Below are 18898 nucleotides of genomic sequence, written 5' to 3'. Positions count from 1 at the left end.
CCCTTCCCACCCAAACCACCCCCTCCCCCAGAGTACTTCCAACTGCAACGGCAGGAGATGCAACACCTGTCCCTATACCTTCGCCCTCAACTCCATCCAGGGACACCGACAGTCCTTTCAGGTGAGGCAGAGGTTCGCTTGCACCTCCTCCAACCTCATCTACTGTATCCGTTGTTCTCAGTGTGGACTGCTACATATGGGTGATCATTTGGCTGAACACCTAAGCTCAGTCCACCTTGGCCTACAGCATCTCCCGGTGGTCAAACTTTTTAACTCCCCTTCCCATTCCCACACTGACCTTTCTGTCATGGGCCTCCTCCACTGTTAGAGTGAGTCTACACACAAATTGGAGGAACAGTACCTCATATTTTGTTTGGTTAGCTTGCAACCCAGCGGTATGAATATTGATTTCTCTAATTTCAAGTAACCCTTGCATTCCCTCTCGCACCTTCCCTCCCCCACCTTAATCGTCTTGCGAGTTTTACTGTTCATATCTCCTTGTTATCACCTCCTCCACAGTCAACAATGGACCATTATGGACTTTCTGGCCTTCGATGCAGACTGATCTGTTCTGTACCTTTTCATACCTCTGGTTTCCCTCTCATAGAAACATGGAAAAATAGGTGCAGGAGTAGGCCATTCGGCCCTACAATATAATCATGGCTAATCATTCAAAATCAGTACCCAGTTCCTGCTTTTTCCCCATATCCCTTGATTCCTTTAGCCCTTGGAGCTAAATCTAACTCACTCTTGAAAACATCCAGCGAATTGGCCCCCACAGCCTTCTGTGGCAGAGAATTCCACAGATTCAGAACTCTCTGGATGAAAACGTTTTTCCTCATCTTAGTCCTAAATGGCCTACCCCTTATTCTTAAACTGTGACCCTTGGTTCTGGACTCCCCCAACCTTTAGCCTGTCCAATCCTTTAAGAATTTTATATGTTTCGATAAGATCCCCTCTCATTCTTCTACATTCCAGTGAATAAAAGCGCAGTCGACCCATTCTTTCATCATATGTCGGTCCCACTATCCTGGGAACCTATGCTCCTTCAATAGCAAGAATGTCCTTCCTCAAATTTGGGGACCAAAATTGCACACAATACTGCAAGTGTAGTCTCACCAGGGCCCTGTACAACTGCAGTAGGACCTCCTTGTTCTTAAACTCAAATCCTCTCGCAATGAAGGCCAACATGCCATTAGCTTTCTTCACTGCCTGCTGTACCTGCATGCTTATTTTCAGTGACTGATGTACAAGCACACCCAGGTCTCGTTGCACCTTCCCTTTTCCTAATCCGACACCATTCAAATAATCTGACTTCCTGTTCTGCCACCAAAATGGATAACCTCACATTTATCCACATTATACTGCATCTGCCCACTCATCCAACTTATCAAAGTCATCCTGCAGCCTCATAGCATCCTCTCATCGCAGCTCACACTGCCACCCAGCTTTGTGTCATCCGCAAACTTGGAGATGTCACATTTAATTTCCTCGTCTAAATCGTTAATATATATATTGTAAGTAAATAGGATCCCAGCACCGAGCCTTGCAGCGTCCCACTTGTCACTACCTTGACTCTCATTCTGAGGAATGATCTCGACCAAAAATGTCACCTATTTCTTTTCTCAAGAGATGCTGCCTGACCTGCTGAGTTACTCCAGCATTTTATGTCTATCTTCAGAGCAAGGTGGATGTGGTGGAGAAGAAACAGTGCCTGTTGGGGGCAGAAAGGAAATGCATAACACACAGTAAGCATATTCCTTCTGGTTTTATATGTGAGGTTAATATTAGTGGCGCTACGATTGTTTGTTGGAGGTTTAGTATAAGTGTAAACCAGGACATGGGTGTTTAGCATTTGTTTGAGTGTTCAATCATCTGTAGGTTATTTTAATTAGTAGATATTTCCACCAGGTGGCGCCGTCAGCGATGGCAGCCTTGCCAACAGTCTGTCTTTTTTTGCCTTTTTTGTTATTTTTAGTGTGTTTTAAAAGTTGTGTTAATGTTCCCTGGTTTGTTTTGTGTGGGGGGTGGGGGAGGGGATCGGGGGAAACTGTTTTTCAATTTCTTACCTTGCCTGAGATGCAATTGTTTTCCGGATGGTATCTCCGGTCGCTCTGCGGCCTAACATCACAGATCTGGAGGCTTTGCTCGGTACTGACTTTGAACCCCACCGCGGGGCGTGTACTTCAAGATTCAAGATAGCTTTATTTGTCATCCAATATTGGACGAAATTCAGTCACCCACAGTCCAACAATAAAAGCATTAAATAAGCATTAAAATTACACAACCCCAAAAAAAAACCAAAACACAGTCCAACAATAAAAGCATTAAATAGGCATTCAAATTACACAACCCCAAAACCCCCAAAAACACAGTCCAACAATAAAAGCATTAAATAGGCATTCAAATTACCCAACCCCAAAAACACACAAAAAAAAGAAACATCCATCAAAGAAACATCCATCACAGTGAGTCTCCTCCAGTCCTCTCCTCACTGTGATGGAAGGCCACAATGTCTTTCCCTTCTCCTGCTGTCCTCGCCCGCAGTCAGGTTGTTGTGGTTGCAGGCCGCACCAGACGGTCCACAGCGGGCCAAGCCCAAGGCGCGTCGCGTCGCAGCCGCTCCCGCAGCCTCCGAAGACGGCCGGCTCCGCCGATGATAAGTCCGATCCGGGGCGGGCGAACACGCTGCTGCTGCCGCTGTTGCTGCACGTCGGGACGGTCGTGGCTCCCGACATTGAAGCCCCCGCCCAGCAGAGAAATATCCCGCGGCATAGCTTAGGCCGCGCCGGACGGTGAAATGTCCTCGACCCAAGCCCCGCGATCCGGGGCGGGCGAACCCGCTGCCGCTGCCGGAGCTCCCGATGTCGGCATCCACGATGCCCGAGCCTAAGGCGAGTCGCAGCCGCAGTCGCAGCCGCTCCCGCAGCCTCCGAAGACGGCCGGCTCCGGTGATGGTAAGTCCGATCCGCGGGCTCTGCGAACCGGAGCCCTGGAGGCCGACAGCTCCAGGAGTTGGGCCGATGGTAGGCCGCAGCAGGAACGGAGACACCACCCAGAAAACAAAGGTCGGGTCTCCGTTCGGAAGGGACACCTATTTACAATGTTACAGTTCCCCCCCCCCCACATACACACACAGTACACAAACACAAAAACACCACATCACAACTACAATTAAGACAAAAAAACAACAAAAACACAAAGACAAATGGACCGCAGGTGAGCCGCAGCTGCTAGGGCAGCGCCGCCATTTTGTCACAACATGCGATTCCTTGCTTAGGATCGACGCTCCAGCCGCGTCCTGCGGATTTCAACATCGCGGTGCTTGCAGTCTCGGTAGAGACCGATGTCGGGAAGCTCCAAGTCGCAGAAGGTTTTGACCAGCCCCGACCCGGGTCCGATCGCCGAGATACCCCTCCGATGCAGGAGCTTGATTGCCCCGATGCGGAGGCCCCAAACGCCACCGGCTACGGGAGTGAAGATTGCAACGTCAACGGAAGGCTCGAGGCCCCCGACCGTGGGAGAATAAGGAAGGGAAGAGATTGAACTTTTTTTCGCCTTCCATCACAATGAGTAATGTGGAGGCGTCACTGTGGTGGATGTTTATGTTAAAATGTATTTTGTGTGTTCTGTTGCTTTTAATTGGTATGACTGTATGGCAAAACAAATTCCTCGTAAGTTGCAAAACATACTTGGCTAATAAAGTATGATTAAGATTATGATTAGATATTTACGTTGTTAGTTGCTTATTAGTACATACTGATAGCATAGGTAGACACAAAATGCTGGAGTAATTCAGCGGGTCAGGCAGCATCTCTGGAGAGAAGGAATGGGTGACATTTCGGATCGAGACCCTTCTTCAGACTGAAGAAGGGTCTCGACCCGAAACGTCACCCATTTCTTCTCTTCAGAGATACTGCCTGACCCGCTGAGTTACTCCAGCATTTTGTGTCTACCTTCGATTTAAAGCAGCATCTGCAGTTTTCTTTCTTACTGGTAGCATAGGTGGTGAGAGCAGGTATTGAGGGGAGTGGTTCTGGGACACCAAAACTAACAGTTGAAACGTTCCGAGGTCTAACTCAACAAAACACCAGTGAAGGGAGGTGCCCAAATGATAACCCCAATGATATATGAGCATCTACACATCTCATTTTATTATCCCATAGTTTAACTTTGTAAAGGCATTTTTCATTCTCATGTGGCATTTGGTTTCTTGGTTAAACATTAAGCTTGTGTGTTGTCCACACGTAGATACCTTGTTACTAAATATGAAGTTAGTAATTGTCCTACAGCGCAAGTTTGTATAGGTAGTTTAGATACTACTTTGGCATTGGGCTTGGGTTTCTTGGTTGAGTGCTAATGCTGGTGTTTCACCACCAGGTGGTGCCGTAATGGCTGCCTCGCCAACAGTCTGTCTCCTCTTTCTTTCTTTGTTGTTTTTTAGTATGTGTTAAATGTATGTTTTAGTGTTCTTTAGCTTTGTATTAGCTGGGGGGGAGGGGGGTGGGGGAAACTTTTTTTAATCTCTTAGACTCGACGGAGATGCGATTTTTCTTTTCCATATCGTATCTCTGTCCGCACTGCGGCCTAACATCGAGGAGCTGGCGGCCTCTTGCTCGGGATCAACCTCGGGAGCTCCAACCAGGGACCCCGCGGACTTTAACATCATGGAGATTGCGGTCCCTTGGTGAGGGACCGACTTCGGGAGCTCCAACCGCAGGAGCTTCGACCGCCCCGTCACGGGGGCTTCAATTGCCGGCTGCGGGAGCTTTGTTCGCTCCGACTGCGGATGGTTCGACATCCCCGACCGCGGGAGAATAATGAGGGAAGAAGATTAGACTTTATTGCCTTCCGTCACAGTGAGGAATGTGGGGAATCCGCTGTGGTGGATGTTTATGTTAACTTTTATGTAGTTGTGTGTCTTGTTGCTTTTTTCTGATATGACTTTATGGTAAATCGAATTTCACTGTATCTTAAATGTGACAATAAAGGACCATTGAACCGTTGAAGTACTTTGTGTATATGATATTTTTATAATGGAAAGGATAACTTTTGCTTTAAGATTGCAACAGGGAATATTTTTGAAAAGGTGGGGAAAATGGATGTTGTACATCATGCCCATACGGCCATCATTTGTCTAAAGCGGATTTTTGTATCCTACTTCCGTGTCCTATCTCATTTTCCTTGATTTCATACCGCTCCAGAAGTAGGGATGAAATATTATAGAGGTATACCCCAAATGTTGGTTTTAGTTGTTTTTGTTTTTGTGTGTAGTTAAGTTTTGGATATGATCAAATGTCCAGTAAGCCATTACCCATCCTTGTAGTGCTTCCAATACCTGTGGTATGCATTATTTTGGGATATGCAGTATTTGTTAACTACGGAGGGTTTAAGGTGAATGAGAATGTGTATCATTGCGGAATGTATGGAACTGGAAAATCAAAATAAAAATAGAATTAAAAAAAAAAAAAGAAGTACTTTGTGTTGTAATAATAATTAATACTCGCAAATACTGCTTGCAAGAATGAGCATCATGGTGTTTTGCATGTCTCTTGCATCATGTCCCAAGGCACAGGGAGCATTGATGATGGGAACAGAGCAAATACGTTGCGCACAGCACATCAGTCACCCAAACAAGGCAATATATTAATATCCACATAATTGGCACAACTAATATAAATTGATAAATAATCATTGGCTGGAACACCAAGGATAATTCCATTGCTCTTCCCCAAAAAATACCCACGCATCTTTTCCATTTATCTGCCAGCAAATCAGGCCTTAGTTTTATATTTCGTCCAGACATCAATAAATCAGTATATAATGAAGACAATAGACCAGTACAGGAGGGCATGATGGCGCAGCGGTAGAGTTGCTGCCTCACAGTGCTTGCAGCGGCAGAGACCCGGGTTCGGTCCTTAATAGGGGTGCTGTCTGTACGGACATTGTACATTCTTCCCGTGACCGCATGGGTTTCCTCTGAGATCTTCGGTCTACTCCCACACTCCAAAGACGTACAGGTTTGTAGGTTAATTGTCTTGGTGAAAGTGAAAATTGTCCCTCGTGTGTGTGTAGGATAGGGTGAATGTGTGGGGATCGCTGGTCGGTCCCCCCCATCTGCAGACTCAGTGGGCAGATGGGCCTGTTTCCGCGCTGTATCTCTAAATTTAACTTTTTTTTTTAAACTAACATCTCAGGGGAAAGAAAATGAGCAGTGGCTTAATTTTTAATTGTCATTAATCTGAAATGGTACATCACAGGGAAAGGTGCTTCTTCCGGCAGCATTTTAGAATCTCACAGCAGCAACATCAATCTCATTGAGGAGCAACAGGGAGAGAGGAAAGGAGCTTTGAAATTATCTACCCATCATACTAATAAAACAGATGGCAAAAATGTGTCCAAGATCAAGTCCCCTCTACCCCTCTAAAGTCACAGATCAGACCTAGCTCATAGCATTGCATTACTCAGGTTTATTTTCAAAAAATGGTAGACATTTTCTCAATTGGTTTGGGTGACGAACCTGCCTGGACCAGGAGAAGACCTATTAGACGCATACTTGAAGGACACGTTCTCGAAAAAATGGGGTTTGAGAAAATCTGAAACTGAACACAACTACTCTGCCTCTCATTAATACTATGCAAAAAGCTTTTTGATCAAATTCAAAGAAAGGCAATTACTATATTCTGAATAGGAAAGGACTGCAGATGCTGGTTTAAATCGAAGGTGGACACAAAATAGCCTTCTTCAGACAGATGGGTGATGTTTCGGGTCGAGACCCTTCTTCGTGGGTAAAAGGGTAAAAGTGTAAAAAGTGTAAATCAGTCTGAAGAAGGGACTCAACCCGAAATGTCACCCATTCCTTCTCTCCCGAGATTCTGCCTGACCCGCTGAGTTACTCCAGCATTTTGTGTCTACTATATTTAGTACGTCTACTTTGAAGAAGTTCTCCTACTCTCTCCGATGAGAGTTCAGCAACATCCTGTCTTGCTGCTCCCCCTCTGTGATTCCACCTGGTCTCCGACACTACCACCACGTTTTAACCCAGACTCGCTTCCACAGCCACGTGTTTTCTCAGTGCTTGCCTGCGTCTCCATCTTCTACCATGGGGATTCCGGCTCTGGTTCCAGACCTCCCAGTTCGGACCAAACCCGGATTAGAGGTTCCAACAGTCTATCTGCCGCTTTTCAGAACAGTTCTCCTTCCATGCCGTGCGTTGTACACTGGCTGCGATGTGCCGGCACCAGCAGGCCCTCGCTCTGACTCTCCCACAGCTCCGGGCCTCACCCAGACCAGCAACGGACCCCAACTGTACTTCATTCACCATCAGATCCATGCCCTCAACAAACGCTTTCTTGCCTACCTGGACTCCACAAAGGATGGCGAGCTTGCCCGCCTCCAGACCGGTCCCTCCACCGACACTCCTCAACTCGACCGCCCACAGGCCCAGGGTTCCACTGCGCCCCTTGCCCGACCACAACAAGGCTGAGACCCATGATGCCATTGCTGCCAGGAGGAGCGGCACCAATGCCCCCCGCCTCTCCACCCCCTCACTGCCTTCCTGGTCAATCCCGGGCCCGGACCACCGAAGCTGCTGGCGTCGCTGACCTTCACCGCCTCCCCGGTGCCACCACCGTCTCCCTGGTCTGTTGTCCCAGACTCCAGCCCTCCACGAGCCTCCACCAGCGACCCTGTCTACCCTCGCCTCCCCACCGCCCACCAGCGGGCCGGAGTTGTTGCCTCACCCGAGCTCCAGGCTCAGCACCAGCCCGCAGCCTCAACGCTGCAGACTCCAACACCACGTGGTCTGACTCTCCTGCGTCCAAAGATAGACACAAAAAACTGGAGTAACTCAGCGGGTCTGGCAACATCTCTGGAGAGAAGGAATGGGTGACATTTCAGGTCGAGACCCTTCTTCAGACTGGTTAGGGATAAGGGAAACGAAAGATACAGATGGTGATGTGGAGAGATAAAGAACAATGAATGAAAGATATGCACAGTAGTAAAGATGAGAAAGGAAAGGCCATTGTTAGTTGTTTGTAGGGTGAAAACCTGAAGCTAGTGAGACTTGGGTGAGGGTGGGATAGAGAGAGAGGGAATGCTGGGGCTACCTGAAGTGAGAGAAATCAATATTCATACCACTGAGCTGTAAGCTGCCCAAGCGAAGTATGAGATACTGTTCCGCCAATTTGCGTTTAGCCTCACTCTGACAATGGAGGAGACCGAGGACAGAAAGGCCTGTGTCGGAATGGGAAGGAGAATTAAAGTGTCCAGCAACCGGGAGATCAGGAAGGTTCAGGCGGGCTGAGCAAAGGTGTTCCGCGAAACGATCGCCCAGTCTGAGCTTGTTCTCCCCGATGTGTAAGAGTCCACATCTTGGACAACGGATACAGTAGATGAGGTTGGAGGAGGTGCAAGTGAACCTCTGCCTAACCTGAAAGGACTGTCGGGGTCCCTGGACAGAGTCGAGGGATGAGGTATAGGGACAGTCTCTTGTGACTGCAGGGGAAGGTACCTGGGGAGGGGGTGGTTTGGGTGGGAAGGGACGAGTTAACCAGGGAGTTGCGGAGGGAACGGTCTCTACTGAAGGCGGAAAGGGGTGGAGAAGGGAAAATGTGGCTCGGGGTGGGATCCCGTTGGAGGTGGCAGAAATTTGAGGATTATGTGTTGTATGCGACGGCTGATGAGGTGGAAGGTGAGGACCAGGGGGACTCTGTCTCTGTTGCGACGAGGGGGAGGGGAGCAAGGGTGGAGCTGTGGGGTACCGAGGAGACACGAGTGAGGGTCTATAATGGTAGAGGGGAACCCCTGTTCATAAGGAATCTCTGATGTCCTAGTATGGAATACTTCATCTTGGGCGCAGATACGGCGTAAATGGAGGAATTGGGAGTAGGGGATAGAGACTTTGCAGGAAGCAGGGTGGGAAGAAGTATAGTCGAGGTAGATGTGGGAGTCAGTGGGTTTGTAATAGGCATCAGTTAATAGTCTATCTCCTGTGATGGTGAATGTGAGATCAAGAAAGGGGTGGGAGGTGTCAGAGATGGTCCAAGTGAATATGAGTGCAGGATGAAAATTGGTGGTGATGTTGATGAAGTCCGTGAGTTCTGCATGGGTGCAGGAGTCCCAGGATTCCTGGGTCCCACTGCTCCCCCCCCCCCCCCCCCCCCCACAGGGAACCTCAGTGGTGGTTCCACTGGTTCTGTCCCTTCCCCTTCTTTTAACCAGGTGGCCCCAGCTACACCCCACCCATGTACTGGTCCTCATGCCCCCCCAACTCCCTGAACACCCACTATCCCCCCCCACCAGACCTCATCTCGGCCTCTATCCACACCCTGGCCCTCCTCCGACCCCAACCCCCACCCTTGTCGTGCCTTCACCATCCCCCCTGACCTCCCCCCTTTCCGATACGGAATGGTCTGTCCTCAGAGGCCTCACCTTCGTTCTCATCCGCCCCCACCTCAACGAGTTCCGGGTCCGCCACGATGTAGAGCTTTTCTTTCGTCGCCTCCATGACTTTTTCAATGGGAAAGAGTCCTCACCACCCAGTGATGACCCCTGCTGCCGTGTCCACCGGTCCGCCTCCTCTTGGACTCCCCAGAACGGCCTTCTACCCTCTCTAGACCGTTTTATTCCCAAATGCCGGTGTGACATCAACCGTCTCAACGTTTCCACTCCCCTCACCTACTCCAACCTTACCCCTTATCTGAACGTACAGCCCTCCGCTCGCTCTGCAGCAACCCTGACATTATAATCAAACCCGCCGACAAGCAAGGTGCCATGGTAGTCTTTAATTCCCCCTCCATTGTCAGAGTGAGGCCCAGAGCAAATTGGAGGAACAGCACCTCATATTTCACTTCGCAGCTTATACCCCAGCGATATGACAATTGACCTCTAACTTCAAGTAACCCTTGCTTTCCCTCTCTCTCCATCCCCTCCCCCTTCCAGTTCTCCAACCAGTCTTACTGTCTCTGACTACATTTTATCTCCGTTTGCTTTGTTGTTACGTTCTCCCAACTAACATTGATCTATTCTGCATTTTCCTTGATCTCCATTCCCTTTGTCCTGTTTTCACACGTTTCCACTCCTCTGAAGAAGGGTCTCGACCTGAAACGTCACCCATTCCTTCTCCCCAGAGATGCTGCCTGTCCCGCCGAGTTACTCCAATATTTTGTGTCCTTCTTCGACTTAAGCCAGCATCTGCAGTTCTTTCCTACACAAACTATATTCTGTACTCTCTCTTCTATCCTATTTGTACGATACATTAAGAATCTTTTCTGGAAGTCTGGTTTTCTCAGAGATCTTCGGTTTCCTCCCACACTCCAAAGACGTACAGGTTTGTAAGTTAATTGGCTTGGTAAATGTAAAAATTGTCCCTAGTGGGTGTTGGATAGTGTTAATGTGCGGGGATCGCTGGTTGGCACGGACCTGGTGGGCCGAAGGGCCTGTTCCCGCGCTGTATCTCTAAACTGAGCTCTAAGCTAAACTAAATTGAAACTCTAACCTCAAGCATCTGCAGAACAGGTTGCTTTATTTTCCAGGTATTGGGGTAAGGGAGACAGATCAACCAATCTAACGTTTCCTTATCCCACCGTTGGGTTATAGGCACCTTTGATCATGGTTGCAAGAAGCCCATGCATAAATATTGCATGTGAAAATGAGGTGCTGAAATTGTGCCACAGTATGGGGAAGTATCTGGCCACACTGTCATTGAACGTTTCCCTTGGTTAAACAGTGATGCACCATCTAATTTCGGTGGAAAAGTTTGTGAAACATACCAACTTTCAGCATAGTTTACCAAACAGTTGTGTGTATAAAACGTTCTTGAACTCCTGCAGTGATCTTCTTGACAGCCAAGAGGTTCCCATCTGTACTCCAACTTAGTTTGGCAAACTACTGCAGCATTCACAAAGCACCAAGACGTTTCATATCTGAAGGCAAGAATGGCCTTTCCGTGCATGAGTATTAGCGCCACTGCCTGGTGCCCATGAGATAGCTCCATTGGTGAAGTGACTCTCATCTAGACTCCCCAAAAGGCAGTGTTGCAGTGCTAATTTTTTAGGTGCCTGAGCTGTCACTGGTGCTGGAGCGGCTGCTGTTAAATTCCCCGCTGTTTATTTTGGCTTTTGTTTTTTTACAGAGGTGCCGTTGCTGTGCTCCAGTGAGCTCCAGCAGCAATGCACCCCTGCCGAAAGGATATATTTGCAAAGACTAACTGGGAGGCAAAATAGTTGTGTTTGTCAAGGTTCATTTCAAACCAACTCTGTAATGCAGGACTCTATTCAATACAGTCGCGCCGCGCCGGAGTCTCAGGTTCAATCCTGACTGCGGGTGCTGTCTATCGAGAGTATGCACATTCTCTTAGATTTAGATTTTTTAGATTTAGAGATACAGTGCGGAAACAGGCCCTTCGGCCCACCGCGTCCGCGCCGCCCAACTATCCCCGCACATTAACACTATCCTACACATACTAGGGACAATTTTAACATTTGCCCAGCCAATTAACCTACATACCTGTACGTCTTTGGAGTGTGGGAGGAAACCGAAGATCTCGGAGAAAACCCACGCAGGTCACGGGGAGAACGTACAAACTCCGTACAGACGGCGCCCGTAGTCAGGATCGAACCTGAGTCTCCGGCGCTGCATTCGCTGTAAGGCAGCAACTCTACCGCTGCACCACCGTGACCGCACGGGTTTTCTCCGGGTGTTCCAGTTTCCTCCCACATTCCAAAGACACGAGTTTGTTGGCTAATTGGCTTTGTAAATTGTCCCGAGTGGGTAGGATAGAGCTAGTGCACGAGTGATTGTTGGTCAGTGCGGACTCAATGCACTGAAGGGCTAGTTTCCACGGCGTATCTCCAACTAAACACCAATTCCAAGGTTAAAATCTTTGGACCGTATCATACTGGTAAATCCTAGAACTTTCTTGATGAATTGCTAGTATATTTCCCATGTGTTGGATGGATAATATACAACACATGGGAAATTTCCCAGTGTATTTCCCATGTGTTCCCATACTTCATTGTATGGATCCCACAGTAGGCCACAAATTTGCAGAAATTCTCTAGCACTTGCACGAGAAATCTCTAGACATCCTAATTCAGGTATTTCATGTAATAGCACGGAAGTAAGGCAAGAATAGGACGTGTTACCTTTCACAATCAGGTTTTTAAACATTTAAGAATTGGAGGCACTCAGCAACATTCCAATAGTTTGACGAACAATAGACAATAGGTGCAGGAGTAGGCCATTCGGCCCTTCGAGCCAGCACCGCCATTCAATGAGATCATGGCTGATCATTCTCAATCAGTACCCCGTTCCTGCCTTCTCCCCATACCCCTTGACTCCGCTATCCTTAAGAGCTCTCTCTAGCTCTCTCTTGAATGCATTCAGAGAATTGGCCTCCACTGCCTTCTGAGGCAGAGAATTCCACAGATTTGCAACTCTTTGACTGAAAAGGTTTTTACTCATCTCCATTCTAAATGGCCTACCCCTTATTCTTAAACTATGGCCCCTGGTTCTGGAGTACCCCAACATTGGGAACATGTTTCCTGCCTCTAACGTGTCCAACCCCTTAATAATCTTATATGTTTCGATAAGATCCCCTCTCATTCTTCTAAATTCCAGTGTATATAAGCCTAGTCGCTCCAATCTTTCAACATATGACAGTCCTGTCATTCCGGGAATTAACCTAGTAAACAAACCTACGCTGCACGCCCTCAATAGCAAGAATATCCTTCCTCAAATTTGGAGACCAAAACTGCACACAGTACTGCAGGTGCGGTCTCACTAGGGCTCTGTACAACTGCAGAAGGACCTCTTTGCTCCTATACTCAACTCCTCTTGTTAAGAAGGCCAACATTCCATTGGCTTTCTTCACAGCCTGCTGTACCTGCATGCTTCCTTTCAGTGACTGATGAACTAGGACACCCAGATCTCGTTGTACGTCCCCTTTTCCTAACTTCACACCATTCATATAATACTCTACCTTCCTATTCTTACCACCAAAGTGGATAACCTCACACTTATCCACATTAAACTGCATCTGCCATGCATCCGCCCACTCACACAACCTGTCCAAGTCACCCTGCAACCTCATAGCATCTTCCTCACAGTTCACACTATCACCCAGCTTTGTATCATCTGCAAATTTGCTAATGGTGCTTTTAATCCCTTCATCCAAGTCATTAATGTATATTGTAAATAGCTGCGGTCCCAGCACCAAGCCTTGCGGTACCCCACTAGTCACTGCCTGCCATTCTGAAAGGGACCCATTTATCCCCACTCTTTGCTTTCTGTCTGCCAACCAATTTTCTATCCATGTCAGTACCTTACCCCCAATACCATGTGCTCTAATTTTGCACACTAATCTCCTGTATGGGACCTTGTCGAAGGCTTTCTGAAAGTCGAGGTACACCACATCCACCGGCTCTCCCATGTCAATTTTCCTAGTTACATCCTCAAAAAATTCCAGAAGATTAGTCAAACATGATTTTTCCTTCGTAAATCCATGCTGACTCGGAACGATCCGGTTACTGCTATCCAAATGTTCCGCAATTTCGTCTTTTATAATTGAACGGAAGGCTCAAGGGCAAAGAAGGGAAGAAGGTTGAACTTTTTTTTGCCTTCCATCACAGTGAGGAATGTGGAGGAGTCACTGTGGTGGATGTTCATGTTAAAATGTATTTTGTCTGTTCTGTTGCTTTTTATTGTTATGACTGTATGGCAAATCAAATTCCTCGTATGTTGCAAAACATACTTGGCTAATAAAGTATGAGTAGGAGTACAAATAAAATGCTGGAATAATTCAGTGGGTCAGGCAGCATCTGCGGAAGAAAAGGAATGGCCGCTTGATTCCTGTGACCCAGATGTACTAGAGGACAGAGGATCTAGGGGGATAGAGGAACTGAAAGAAATTTGCATTAGGCGAGAAATAGTATTGAGTAGACTGATGGGACTGAAGGTTGATAAATCCCCAGGGCCTGATGGTCTGCATCCCAGAGTACTCTGGGAGGTGGCTCTAGAAATAGTGGACGCATTGGTGATCATTTTCCAATGTTCAATAGATTCAGGATCAGTTCCTGTGGATTGGAGGATAGCTAATGTTATCCCACTTTTCAAGAAAAGAGAGAGAAAACGGGGAATTACAGACCAGTTTGCCTGACATCAGTGGTGGGGAAGATGCTGGAGTCAATTACTAAAGAGGTAATAACGGTGTATTTGGATAGCAGTAAAAGGATAAGTCCAAGTCAGCATGGATTTATGAAAGGGAAATCATGCTTGACTAATCTTCTGGATTTTTTTGAGGATGTGACAAGTAAAATGGATGAAGGGGAGCCAGTGGATGTGGGGCCTGATGGGAAGTGGGAATAAAAAAATTATTAGCTTCATATATGGTGTCACTCTTAATAGCGAAAAATGGCACACCGGAGACAATTGGCGAAACTTTGGTCAAGCCTGCAGCAAAGATAATCGCAGGCGTAATGATCGGAGATGACGCAAAAAGGTATTTTGATCATGTTTGTCTCTCAAATAATACTGTTCATCGAAGAATCACCAAAATGGCTGAAAATATGAAACAAATATTATTGTCCGACATCCGTCAGAATCGTTATTATGCATTACTAGCGGAAGAATCCACTGACATTGCGAATTTTGTAAATCTCTTGGTGGGTGTTCGTTTTGGTATGTAAAAGACCAAAAACTTCATGACAACCTTTTATTTTGCCAACTTTTGCCAGAACATACAACTGGAGACGAAATCTTTAACATTATGGATGAATTTATGCAACAAAACAAACTTGATTGGAAGCGTTGTGTTGGAATAAGCACAGGCCATGGTCGGATGTAAAAAAGGGCTTGTTTCACGCATTAAAACTATTGCACCAGATGCAAAATCTACACATTGTTGCATACACAGAGAGGCTTTAGCTACACATATGATGTCCGCAGACCTAAAAAAAGTTCTAGACGAAGCAGTGAAAATCATAAATTATATTAAAGGACATCCGTTAAATGCCTGACTTTTCTCTCAACTGTGTGAAGAAATGGGTAGTAATCATACCCAACCTCTTTTCCATACCGAGGTTCATTGGCTTTCTCGTGGAAAAGTGTTGACTCGTTTATTTGAACTCCGGAATGAACTACTGGTTTTTCTTAATGAAAGCTGTGAATTGAAAGAATGTTTACAAGACTGGAGATGGCTCTGTCAATTAGCAGATCTGGCAGAAATATTTTCTGTTTTAAATGATCTTAATTTGTCCTTACAAGGCAAGGAAATGTCTATATTTCACGTTCAAGATAATGTGAACGCCACAGTGGCTAAATTGAAGTTGTGGCAAAAGCGAGTTGTTGATGGAGATGTGCACTCTCTTCCACCTCTTCATGAATTACGGACAAGTTCGAGTGAACAAGGTGAAGACAGTGTGATGATTATTATAATACAGCATTTACAGAGTTTACAGGTGAATCTAGCAAAGTATTTCCCTGAATTTGACATAGATATTGAGTGGATAAGATACCCATTCAACATCAATCAATCAGTGCCAAAAGGTCTGTCACAAACAGAAGAAGAACAACTTTTGGAACTAGCTGCTGATGGATTCTTAAAAAACAAATATAAAGAGAACACATTATCTTCATTTTGGTTACAAACACAAAATGAATTTCCAGAATTGTCAGATAAAGCCCTGAAGTTCATGTTTCCATTTCCAAGCTCATACCTGTGTGAAGTTGCATTTTCGGCCCTTGTGGACATTAGGACGAACATATTAGATGTCGAACCGCAACTGAGGTTGAAATTAACAACTACAGAGCCAAATTTTGCCAAAATATTTTCCAAACATAAGCAATTTCATCCTTCACATTGATGATAAATTATTTTAATTAAAAATGTATTTAATGGATACTTTATTAATTTTATTCTAGTAATTATACATTATATTATGGAAAACTATTGTTTACGTGCATACCTTAATCCAAAATAAAAATGTATGCAATTTTTATCGACTTTGACAATGAAATACAATTGTTTTTAACGAGGGGTACAAGATGCTTATGAAAATTTACGAAGGGGTACATAGGTATCAAAACTTTGGGAATCACTGCCCTAACTGATGAAGGCCAATATACCGAAAGCCTTCTTGACCACCCTATCTACCTATAGTCGAAACAGGCTGCGTTGTAATCAGCCAATATGCTCTTTACTGTACACATGTAGAAGTTCAAGAGAGTATTCATCCACATGCCGAATCTCTCCTTCATCTTCTAAGAAGTAGAGGCGTTGATGGGCTGTGGTTATGATTGCATCAGTGTGCTGAGCCCAGGACTAATCATCAGAGACATGCACAGCACATGCCAGTTGTTAATGCTCTCCATCACCAACTTACTGATGAAGACAGGTTCGTGGAACCCTGGCTTTCCGCTTCTAAAGTTAACATTCAGTTCCTTGGTCGTGCTGGCGAGTAGAGCAAGACTATTATTCTGGCACCATGCAATCAGATTTTCAATCTCCATCATGTATTCTGATCCATCATTATCCATTATTCGTCCAACAACGGTGGCGTTGTTGGCGAATGTAAAGACATTGGAACTGTCATGGTTTCGAGTGAGTAGAGCAGGGGATTGAATACACAGCTCTGAGGTTATCTTATGTAGAAGGTTAGCGAAGAGGAAGTGTTGTTTCCAATTTGTACTGAATGTGGAATGCTGATGTACAGGAAAGAACTGCAGATGCTGGTTTAAATCAAAGGTAGACAAAATGCTGGAGTAACTCAGCGAGACAGGCAGCATCTCTGGAGCGAAGGAATGGGTGACATTTCGGGTTGAGACCCATCTTCAGACTGATGATGCTGATGTTTGCTTAGTGATGAACAGAGACACAGTTCTTGAGTTTGATAACATGTGGAGGGGATAATGGCTTTGAACGCCAAGCTGTAGTCGATGAACAATTGCCTGATGTATGTTTTCCTGTTGTCCAAGTGTTCCTGTGCAGAGTAGAGAGCCAGCGAGATCATATCCCCCATCGAATATTGTGGGCAGTGGACAAATCAAACTGGGTGCGCATCCTTGCTGAGGTATGAGTTTGTATGCATCAGAATCAACCTCTTAAAACATCTTCATCACCATCGACGTTAGTGCTACTGAACGGTGGTCATAGCATGTCACATTTCCCATTGACTTCCTCCAGTAGATTGTTTGTTACATTTAGGATCTTTTACCATTTATGAAGGTGTCTTATAATTCAACAGTAGCTAGAGTTGTAGTTGAAAACCTAACTGCATATTTGGCCATCAACTTGAAGCATGGCCTTCATCAAAAACTCCCTGTCCATTGTATAGACTATGCAAGATTGAACCATTCCTCATGACAGAGCAAACGAGACTGGTTTATGTTTAGGTTTATTATTGTTACAAGCGTCGAGGTATAGTGAAAAGTTTTGTTTTGCATGCCACCCAAACAGATCTGATATATCATGTACAAACACAATCAAGTCAAACTCAAGTACAATAGATGGGACAAAGAGGAAGATATTGAGTGCAGAATATAGTTTTCAGTGCATTGTAGTGCATCAGTTCCAGAGACAAGGTTCCAATGTCCTCAATGGGGTAGAGGTGAATCAGACTGTACCCTAGCTTATAGAAAGTCCATTCAGAAACATAATAACAGGGAAGAAACTATTCCACAGTCTACTGGTGCACAACTTGAAGCTTCTGTACCTTCTGCAGGATGGGAACAGGGAGTTTGTTTGTTTGTTTGTTATGTGAACTTTTTTTTTCTCATTTATTATATTGTTTACAGTGTACTATGTTTACATATTCTGTTGTGCTGCTGCAAGTAAGAATTTCATTGTTCTATGCAGCACATATGACAATAAAACACACTTGACTCTTGAGAAGAAGGAATCACAGGGATTGGACAAGTCTTTGATTATGTTGGCTACTTTTCCAAGGCACTGTGAAGTGTACATAGAGTCAATGGTGGAACGTCATATCTATGTGGTGGAGATCTACAACTCTCTGCAATTTCTTGCAGTCTTGTTCCCAGGCTGTTCCCAAGCCAAGCTGCTTTGCAACCCAACAGGTGCATCTCTAGAAGTTTGTAAGAGTCACTGGTGACATGTTGAATTTCCCCAGTCTCTTCAGAAAGTAGCGTCATTGGCATGCTTTCTTGACTGTTCCATCAATGCAGTTGATCCACGCAGATCATTGGTAATATTAACACCAAGAAACTTGAAGCTCTCAACCATTTCAATTCCTATACCATTGACGCTGATTGGGGCATGTACTCCACCATGCTTTCTGAAGTCAATAACTAGCTCCTCCATCTCGTCACTGTTTGTGATTTGGCCCACCACTTGTAAATGGAATTAGAGCTGAATTTGGCCTTACAGTCATGAACGAGTAGGAAGTGTAGTAAAAGACTAAGAACGCATCCTTACGGAGCACCAGTAACGAGCATTATTGTGGAGGAGGTATTGTCACTTAAATTACTGATTGAGGTCTGTGGGTCAGAAAGTTGAAGATCCATTAGTAGAGGGGGAAGCTGATTCCTGGGTGCAGAAGTTTCGAGATTAATTTGGATTGGATTATGGTGTTGAAGGCAGAGCTGTGGTCAATAAATAGACGTCCAACATAACAGTCAAAAAGACAGCCAATATCATCAGAGACCCTCACCACCCAGGCCACATTCTCATTTCACTCTTGCCATTGGGAAGAAGGTAGCCTGAAAGGTTTTTTGAAGAAGAAGCCTGAAAACTAGCATCCAGGTTCAGGAGCAGCTCCCTCCCCACAATCATCAGGCTATTCAACACACACTACAACGTGCAATTCCTTCCTTCCCCTTCCTTCCCCTTCCTTCCCCTTCCTTCCCCTTCCTTCCCCGTTCTTCCCCTTCCTTCCCTCCT

At 45.8% G+C, this 18898-nt stretch overlaps 1 protein-coding gene across 1 annotated transcript in view; it reads right to left on the bottom strand.

Moving 5' to 3' along the window:
• ptpdc1a (protein tyrosine phosphatase domain containing 1a) overlaps nucleotides 1-18898 on the bottom strand; it is a 293396-nt gene that overhangs the window by 140598 nt on the left and 133900 nt on the right. The window lies entirely within an intron of this gene.

Source organism: Rhinoraja longicauda, chromosome 17 (assembly GCF_053455715.1).
Source record: "Rhinoraja longicauda isolate Sanriku21f chromosome 17, sRhiLon1.1, whole genome shotgun sequence".
Lineage (NCBI taxonomy): Eukaryota > Metazoa > Chordata > Chondrichthyes > Rajiformes > Arhynchobatidae > Rhinoraja > Rhinoraja longicauda.
This window is presented reverse-complemented; position numbering and strand designations above follow the sequence as displayed.